Below are 9,592 nucleotides of genomic sequence, written 5' to 3' on the forward strand. Positions count from 1 at the left end.
GTGGACAGAGGTTCTTACCACATACTGTCTAGGGGTTTCTAAGAAATCAGGCTGAACCAGCCCTGGGAAACAAGCTAATAGACAACATTCCTGCAGTGCTTCTGCTTTAGTTTCCACCTTGCTTTCCTGGCCCGGCTCCACTCAGTGATGGAGAAAAGCCTGAGAGCTTGAAGTTGAAATAAGTCTTTTTCTTCTCAAGTTTGTTTTAGTCATGAAATTTTCTTATAACAATTAAAATGTAAGAGTATGCCTCCCTTTCAGCATCTGCATCTGGTAATCAGTTTTCAGTTGTGCTAGATGAGTCTGATATCTCTACAGTTCATTCTATTCATCAGAGATGTTCTTCTCTGGGTTTGCAATGTATTTAATCACAACTGTCCACCCCTTAGAGGAAGTGATTGTGCCCTGACCTTGGACAGCAGAGTCATCAAGATCACAAGCTTCTGAGAGAAACCTTTTCTTGGACAGTAACTTGCTTGGAATAACCTGAAATATAATGCAGAAGACATTCATCAGGCAATGGTGTAGTTAGAGATTTCCTGCCTGGCCCACAGTCAGGACAAATCTCTCTCACCCTCCAGGCCCATAGATGCTCAGACCCAACCAAGTAAACACACAGAAACTTATATTGCTTACAAACTGTATGGCCATGGCAGTCTTCTTGTTATCTAGTTCTTTTATCTTAAATTAACCCATTTCTGTTAGTCTATACTTTGCCACATGGCCTGTGGCTTACCGGTGTCTTTACATGTTGCTTCTCATGGTAGTGGCTGGCAGTGTCTCCCCTCCAGCCTTCCACTTCCCAGAATTCTCTTCTCTCTTGTCCCGCCTATACTTCCTACCTGGCCACTGTCCAAACAGCATTTTATTTATACAGAGTGATATCCACAGCACAATGGCAGAGGAAACTTCAGGGATCACAACCCTGACACCTGTCGGTGGTGATAAAACAGCCTGGCCTCAAGATGAATCCACAAGCTCTGGCAGCTTGGCCAGTGACTCTTTAGAGCACTTGGACAATGGACACATCAGAGAACACATGGTGGAACAGGAATGTATGGCTCCATTTTAATGCACCATAACCCTTAACATAAAACACACACACACACACACACACACACACACACACACACACACACACACACACACATAGACAGAGACAGAGAGAGGAGAGAGAAAAACAGAGACAGACAGAGGCAGAGAGAGACAGATAGAAACAGAAAGCTTAATCTCAGTTACAGGAATAGATATGCCCTATTATCTTTCTGGGTTGTACTTGGTATTGTAACCACTGGTCATCAGTCTGTACTTTAATTTAATTTCTTGTAAGAATTACAGGAAAAATACTATATAAAGCAGGACATGAGAAATAACTCAAAATGAGATTCCTTGATCTCCTGTCCACTGAAAACCCTGTAGCTGCTCAATAGGGCCCTGGAGACACTATGGTATATCAATTCTTTATGTTTCTTGCTGTATCCCTGCACTCAATATTGCACCACAGTGTACTTGGAATGTCACACTAGCACTACATGTCAGCCAGCCTACATTCTTAGGTTTCACAGATGGAATAAGTACAAAGACCCAAGGACTTTCCAGCAAAAGCAGTGCTTTGGGGAAAGGAAAGCAGGTTAGCACCACAGGCCAGGAATGTGTTTATGTGGGAAGTCAGCTCAGGGCCTATTTATGGATATATTCTCATATCTGAATTTTTATGACCCTTGTCCATGAAGTGTGATCCAACATAGTTCCAACTGTTGTTTGTTATTCTCAATGTCTACAATATTGAAAATTCTGTGATAGGGTCAAGAACTTGGGTCTAGTTTCTCAGAAAGTCAGTTGACTATTGTGTAGAGCTTAAGAAGGACACATGATACTCCTAGACAAGCATGAGCTTAACGTGGCCTTTGGGGAACTTCAGCAAATGTAATAAGTCAGAAATCCTCTCCACAGAGACAAACACTTGTAGTACATGTTCCTAGAATCACCTACATTGACTGTCTACCTTTGCCCTATGTCTATGCTGACACATAAACCTACAGTGATAAGGAGACCTAAAAATAAGACTATAGATTTCTGATACCAAAAACAAATTTCAGCTCAATAAAAATACTTAGCAATTTAGTCCAAGGATAAGCAAAAAATACCATCTACTATGATGATGTAGGCCTCATTCCAGAAATGGGGGGATGTTTCTACATATTTAAATTTATGAATGTAACCCACAAATACAAAATTCCCCTGATCATATCCTTAGACTTAAAAAATGGTTTTAACAAAATCCAACACCCCTTCTTGATAAATGTTCTGGATACTCTAGGGATACAAGGAATATACATCAACATAATAAATGTAATATACACAAAGTTCTCAGCAAACATCAATTGAAATGTAGAGAGAAATTGTCAGCATTCCTACTAAAATAACAACCTAGACAATGTTATACACTCTCTATATACTTTTTCAAAATAGACCTTAATCTTATCTAGAACTTTAAAACAACTAAGGAGGTCAAGTGGATAAAATTAGGAAGTGAATAAGTCAAAGTATCTTTATTTGTAGATATATGATTGAATATACAAGTGACCCTGAAAATGCCATCTGAAAACTCCAATAGCTAATAAACTCTTTCAGGAAAGTAGCAGGATAGAAAATAAATACATAAAGATTGGTGACCTTCCTATGTTGAAATTATAAGCAGGTTTAGAAAGACCCTGAGAGGGAAACAACACCATTCACTGTATATGTAACATTCTTTTTTAAAATAAGAAACACAGAGCCAATGCAGAGTTGAAAGCCCAAGAGGTCAGAGTAATAGCTAAGAGCTAAAAACCTGACCCTTCACTGCTGCTGCTGTCCTTCCCTCAGCAAGAGGGAACAAATGGCGCCCAATGGCTCAAGTTTCTACCTTAAACCTGAACACATTTAATAAGCAATTCTAAACAGAGCCTAAACCAGGTTCCTGTTTCATGTCTCAGACAGGCCGCTAGATGCTGCAATATTTGGGCTTGAGCTACTCTATGGTGGGTTCCTGACACATGGATTTGACCTATTCCCACCAAGTTACACAGAGGTTTCTATAAGCCATGCAACATGGTGCATGGTGGATTTAGCCTTTGATAAAAGCATAAACACATTGTTTCTAAGAGTCTCTTTGGAAAGGAGGCTCTGCTCCACAGAAAGCCAGAGGCTGTAGATTTGTTCCAGATTAAGATACATCAGGTTTGATCAGCCAAGATCCCCTGAAAGGTCTCCAATGACACCATGGCCCAGATGACCCACCATCCAGAATGGGTTCAAGGCAACTGGCTCAGAAGATATTCTGTCACAGAATACTCCATAATCCTAAAATGTTCTTTGTGACCCATAAGATACAGCACCCCCCTCCAGCAGGAAGTAGTAAGAGAAGCTATGCCCAAATTTCCAAATATACCAAGCTGGCTTTGGAGATGGGATTGACTCACTCCTTCTTTAAACTAAGGCATATTGCTAAAAGAAAAGGGTAAGAGATTCTTGTGTTCCAAATCAGAAGAGCCCTCTGGTGTTAGACAGAGAAAATCCAATATTGTTATTTAAAGCAGGTTGATTATAAATGCAATCTCTTTCTAAAGAAGAAAGGGGGATAGTATAGATAATGATAGGATGAAAGGGTAGATTATTAAACCTAATTTTAAAGTGCAACTTCTTTAAAAATAATTTACATTGCTATGGATTTTTGTTTATTGATACAAATTTAAAGTTAATTTTGTTATATTGTATGTGTATTTTTACTCTTGTTTAAGGTATTATGTTTATACAACTCATTTAAGTTGAAATGGAACAATTGGTCTTCTATGATAGTCAAACTTATAGTCATGTTAAGTTTTCTAGGTATACATAGATATATTTCAGATATATAGGTAATCTTCAAATACTTCAAAGACCTACAGAATATGGCATTTAAAATATTTTTAAAATTTAGACTTTCTGGACAGTGAGACATGTCTGCTCCTGGCAGCACCGATTTACTTCAGAGAGGAGGATGGGCATCAAAGACACTTCATATGGAGTTTACCTTCACCTTGGCAAAAAATAGCCATTTGGGCAAAAAACTGTTCTTGCCTGAACTGCTTGATCGACTGGACAGGCAGGACCCATAGAAAGGTGACCACTGAACTTTGCTTGACAAAATGGCCCTTCAGGTTCCTGCTTCGCAGAGGAAACTGCCAGACATTCTACAGGACACTGAGAAGAGTGACCAAGAGACTCTAGCCCTATGGGCTAAAGACAAATGCCCCAACTTTACAAAGAAACATTAGGTGACTGTCCAGGCTGCCAGCTGTCTCTTTCTACCCTGCAAGACTCCCGAAAGTTGCTTGCATCCTTCTCCCATTTCTCAGGTAATATTATATCCTTCTGAGGTCTTTGATGTAGTTGAAGCTAGATAGTTACAATTTTCCTTAGTTATGATAAAAGGTAAGTTAGATATAAAAACCTTAGACTCACAAATATAAGATAGATAGGATATCTTCCTTAATATTGTAACTTTAATTCTTACTTAATAATTATTTTGTTATATGTAATTTTACTATGTAAAAGTTAAAACCTTCCTTTTTGAAAAAAAGAAAAGGGGAAGTGCTGTAGGATGTTCTGTATGTCAAATGTGTTGCTATGATTGGTTAATAAATAAAACACTGATTGGCCAGTAGCCAGGCAGGAAGTATTGGCGGGACAAACAGAGAAGAGAATTCTGGGAAGTAGAAGGCTGAGGAAGAGAGAGACATTGCCAGTGGCCACCATGACAAGGAAGATGTAATGTACTGGTAAGCCACGAGCCACATGCCAAAATATAGATTAATAGAAATGGGTTAAATTAAGATAGAAGAATGAGATAACAAGAAGCCTGCCACGGCCATACACTTTGTAAATAATATAAGCATCTCTTTGTTTATTTTATAAGTGGACTGTCAGACTGACAGGGCTTGACAGGGGCTGGAGAGAAGGTCTCCAGCTACAATTCACAAGAGTCTCAAAAATATATTGAGGTCACTTTTACCCAGCAAGTGAAAAATCTGTATGATAAAAACTTCAAGATAATGAAGAAAGAAATTGAAAATCTAACAGTACATGAAAAGATCTCTCAGGCTCATGAATTGGTAGGACTAAAACAGTTAAAATGATCATTCTATGAAGAGCAATTACAGATTCAATACAATCCAAACAAAAATTTCAACACAATTGTTCATAAAAATATTAAGGACAATTATAAGCTTCATATGGAAACAACAACAAGCTCAGCCTACCTAAAGCAATCCTAATTAATATAAGAACTATTGAAGGTATCACCATCCATGACATTTGTAAGATGAATGGCTAAATGATCTCATTAATTAAAAAAAGAGCCAGATATTGGGGTGAAAACTGAGAGAACAGAAGGATAGAACAAGTCACAGTCACAAGTTCTTACTTCTAGGAAATCCTGACCCCAAGTCAGAGCTACTTCCTGTATACTCAGACCTATATGTCTTTCTATGCACTGCCATCTTACTTCCTATCTCTGCCCAGCTACATCACTTCCTCTTTCCTCTCAGCTCTATCACTTCCTGTCTGTCAGTGCAGACCTCCAGACCTCATGGTTAACTAGTGCTGGGATTAAAGGTTTGTGCCACCATGTCTGACTCTGTTCCCAGTGTGGCCTTGAACTCAGAGATACAGATTAATCTCTGCCTCCTGAATGCTAGGATTAAAGGCATGTGCTACCACTGCCTGACCTCTATATTTAATATAGTGGCTGCCTTTTCCTCCTGATCTCCAGGCAAGCTTTACTTCTTAGAACACAAATAAAATATCATCACAGATATCAAATTGTACTATAGATCTACAGTAATAAAAACAGTATGGCATCAGTATTAAAACAGAAATGTTGATCAATGGAATGAAATGGAAGACCTTTACATAAATCCAAACACGTAAGGACACTTGATTTTTTTTTTTTTTGAAAGAAGCCAAAAGTACAACTTGAAAAAAAAAAGGCAACATGTTCAACAAATGGTGCTGGTCAAATTGGTTGGATGTATGTAGGGGAATGCAAATACATCCATACTTAGGACTCTGCCTCAAACTCAAGTAAAACACGATTAAACATATAAACATAAAGTGATATACACTGAATTTGACAGAAGAGAAAGTGGGGAATATTCTTGAACTCATTGGCAAAGGAAAGACTTTCTGTAAAGAACATTGACATCACAGGCAATAAAATAACAATGAAAATTTGAAGTTTTTGTTTGGCAAAGGACACCATCATTAGGTCAAAGCAGCAGGCTTCAAAATGGAAAATGATTTTTACAAATTGCTCATCCCATACTGGGGTAATACCTAAAATACCTCCCCCAAAAGGATATCAAGATAACATATAACCCAATTAAAACCGGGGCTACAGATTCAAACAGAATTATCAAGAGAGTAAAGTAAAATGGCTGAGAAGCACTTGAAATATTTTCAACTCCACTTCCATGAGGGAACCTCATGTCAAAAGTACTTTGAGATTTTAACTTACACTACTCAGAATGTCCAAGATCAATAAAACAAATGAAAGCTGATTATGACACACACACATGTAAACACACACACGTGCACGTGCACGTGTGTGTGTGTGTGTGTGTGTGTGTGTGTGTGTGTGTGTGTGTGTGTGTGTAAGACAAATGTACATGTGGTGCAGGGTATCTCATGTCAAAGAAAACAAAAATAGCTAAATACTCAGGAGTAAGAAAGAACTTAATGCAGTCAATGAACATGAATTATAAAAGAAAATATAGATAAACATTTATGTAGCTCTCACTCTATCACAGATTGTTGATTTTTTTGTTTTTAGGACAGTGCATAAAAATATATTTGATAGAGTAATTATTATATCCAACAAGAAGCTCCAGAAGTTTGAATCCAAATTGCCACTCTAACAGAGAAACATTAAGACAATTATAATAAAGAATTAAGTGTGTCATATTCCAAATAATTTAATTATGTTCTGTAAGCTTCATAACTTCAGTTTTGAACATATTTATGATTTAAACACAAGAAATTACAGAAAATGATTTTACAATTTTACCATTCTATACAGTTACATACGTCATGAGGTTTTAATTATTTGTTAGTAGTACAAATGACTTTATCTTTTGGATGGCTTTATTTATAATATAGTATTGCTGAGTATGTTATATAATGATATAACATTGGTTTATTATTATCTGTTGAGAACCATTCTGGACAAAGATATAATGGACTAATCAGTTCTTCAAAGCACAAATAATACATTTTCCTTTAACAGCCAAAGAAAAGCCTTTTTCAAAACCTAAAACTATCCTTGGTCTTCATTGTCTCACACTGTAAATGTTTCTCACCAATCACTAAAGTTTACTATCCTTTAGAATGAACAAATTAGAAAGATAAATTCATAGGAAGAATTAAGTAGATGATGTTAGCAATGAAAGAACAGTTAACTCATGCTGTGATTTAAAACTAATAAAGTATCAAGAATTCTTTTTAAATTATTATTAAGTTTTTAAATTATGTTAAAAATGTGACAAAGCTCTATATTTTGTCAATAATTCTGTAAGAAAGCCCATCATAAAATCAAACTATAAAAATTATTTTTAATGTAATATGTATAACACAAAATTGAATTTTATCAAAAGTTAGGAATTTTTTTTTCATGAATGACCCAAACTTTACAAATATACTTCCATCTTGCATTTTGCTTAAGCTTTATACCATACAAATAAATTTCAAGCACAAGACGGACATTACTGTAATAATCTTTTTTAAAGTCCCAAATTATTGGTTTCGATAAAAATTGTATTTTTAAACAGTAACACATAAGTGTCATCTATGGTAGAAGTTCAACATATTGAAATATTTGTCAACAATTTGCAAAGAATTATGTCTAAATGCAACATACACTTGAAAAAGAAACCTATCTGCCTTTTTAATATTTTCTGTCTTGTCTCCTTGATTTTCCTCTTGCCAAATAGAACAATTTCACATAGTACAGCAGAGGCTTCTGTGGTAGATACAGCATTATAAGTTCCAGAGAACTTTCCTGATGATAATTAGTATGTGGAGAAGCAATGCATCCTGCCATTTTTCTCTGTCCCTGAGCGCCCCCTGCTGCTGCTGATCGCGTCTGCATGGACTTTTATGTCTGGGCTCACACTGAAGTTCCCTCACTGTGTTTGACTTTTGCACAACAGTAAGTGGCAGTGTCCTCAGCTTTCAGGCTGTTCATTTGCAGGTAGAGGGTGTTTTTGTAATCATCTCTGGAGATGGTGAACCGGCCCTTCACAGATGCACTGTACTCTGCTGAGTAACCATTATCTTTGTTTCTACTCACTGCAATCCATTCCAGCCCCTTCCCTGGAGCCTGGCAGTTCCAGTACATATAGTAGTCACTGAAGGTGAATCCAGAGGCTGCACAGGAGAGTTTCAGGGAACCCCCCAGGCTGTACCAACCCTCTTCCAGACTCCACCAGCTGCACTTCACATTGGATACCTGGCAATAGCAGAGAATAGGAAACTGTCATACATATCCACCATCACTATTACTCATACTATGAATTACCTTCTAAAAGAGTTACAAGGAAAATGCAGTTCAGCCACAACTTCATGGTGAGAAGTCTGTGTTCAGTGCTCATCCCTGAATGGGAAGACAAGGGAAGTCAGGACTGGGCTCCTCTGCTAGAGCTGCAAGGTCAGGTCAGGGCTGGTTTTCATGAGCAGAAGGAGGACAAATTTGCATCTCTTCCTGCTACATCATCTGCACTAGAATTAAAGCAATAGAGGGGGCAGTTATTAGTACAAAATGCAGATGTAATTTCTTGTGTTTAAATCATAAATATGTTCAAAACTGAAGTTATGAAGCTTACAGAACATAATTAAATTATTTGGAATATGACACACTTAATTCTTTATTATAATTGTCTTAATGATTCTCTGTTAGAGTGGCAATTTGGATTCAAACTTCTGGAGCTTCTTGTTGGATATAATAATTACTCTATCAAATATATTTTTATGCACTGTCCTAAAAACTCCTCTGTGTCTTTTGAAGGTTTCCTTTATTTAAAAGGGTAACATGTTACGTTAGAGGAAGGATGTCATTAGGAAGTGGAATAATGCCCCTGCTGGCTGCTCTCTGAAACTGCTCCTCCGATTCCTGCCATAAGTCACAGCTGGTGACTCACACAGCCCCTCAGAGGGGTTGCCCAGGAGTGGCATAAATGAGTACATTGAAATTTTATTTCTTAATCTTAGGAATTTATATACTGATTTCTGAAATTACTGTACCAGTTCACCTACCTACCACCAACATGTGAGGGTTCTTTATTTTTTGTATCTTGACCAGATTGACATTGATTTTCTTGATGCCAAACATCCTGACTGGAGTGAAACGTATTAGAAACACTTAATTTTCTACTTCCTGATGCCTAAATGCACTGAACATTGGCTCACATATGTATTGGTCATTCATATTTCTTCATCTAAGTACAATCTGTGGTTAATTTTACTACCTGTTGTTTCTATTATTTGGGTTTTGAGGGTTAATATTTTTCTTAAATGT

General features: G+C 37.1%; 1 pseudogene; it reads right to left on the reverse strand.

Moving 5' to 3' along the window:
* Positions 1-8,055: 8,055 nt before the first annotated feature.
* Positions 8,056-8,672, reverse strand: LOC118575850 (annotated as a pseudogene).
* Between the last annotated feature and the right edge of the window lie 920 nt (positions 8,673-9,592).

This window comes from Onychomys torridus, unplaced genomic scaffold (genome assembly GCF_903995425.1).
Source record: "Onychomys torridus unplaced genomic scaffold, mOncTor1.1, whole genome shotgun sequence".
In the NCBI taxonomy this organism is placed as follows: domain Eukaryota; kingdom Metazoa; phylum Chordata; class Mammalia; order Rodentia; family Cricetidae; genus Onychomys; species Onychomys torridus.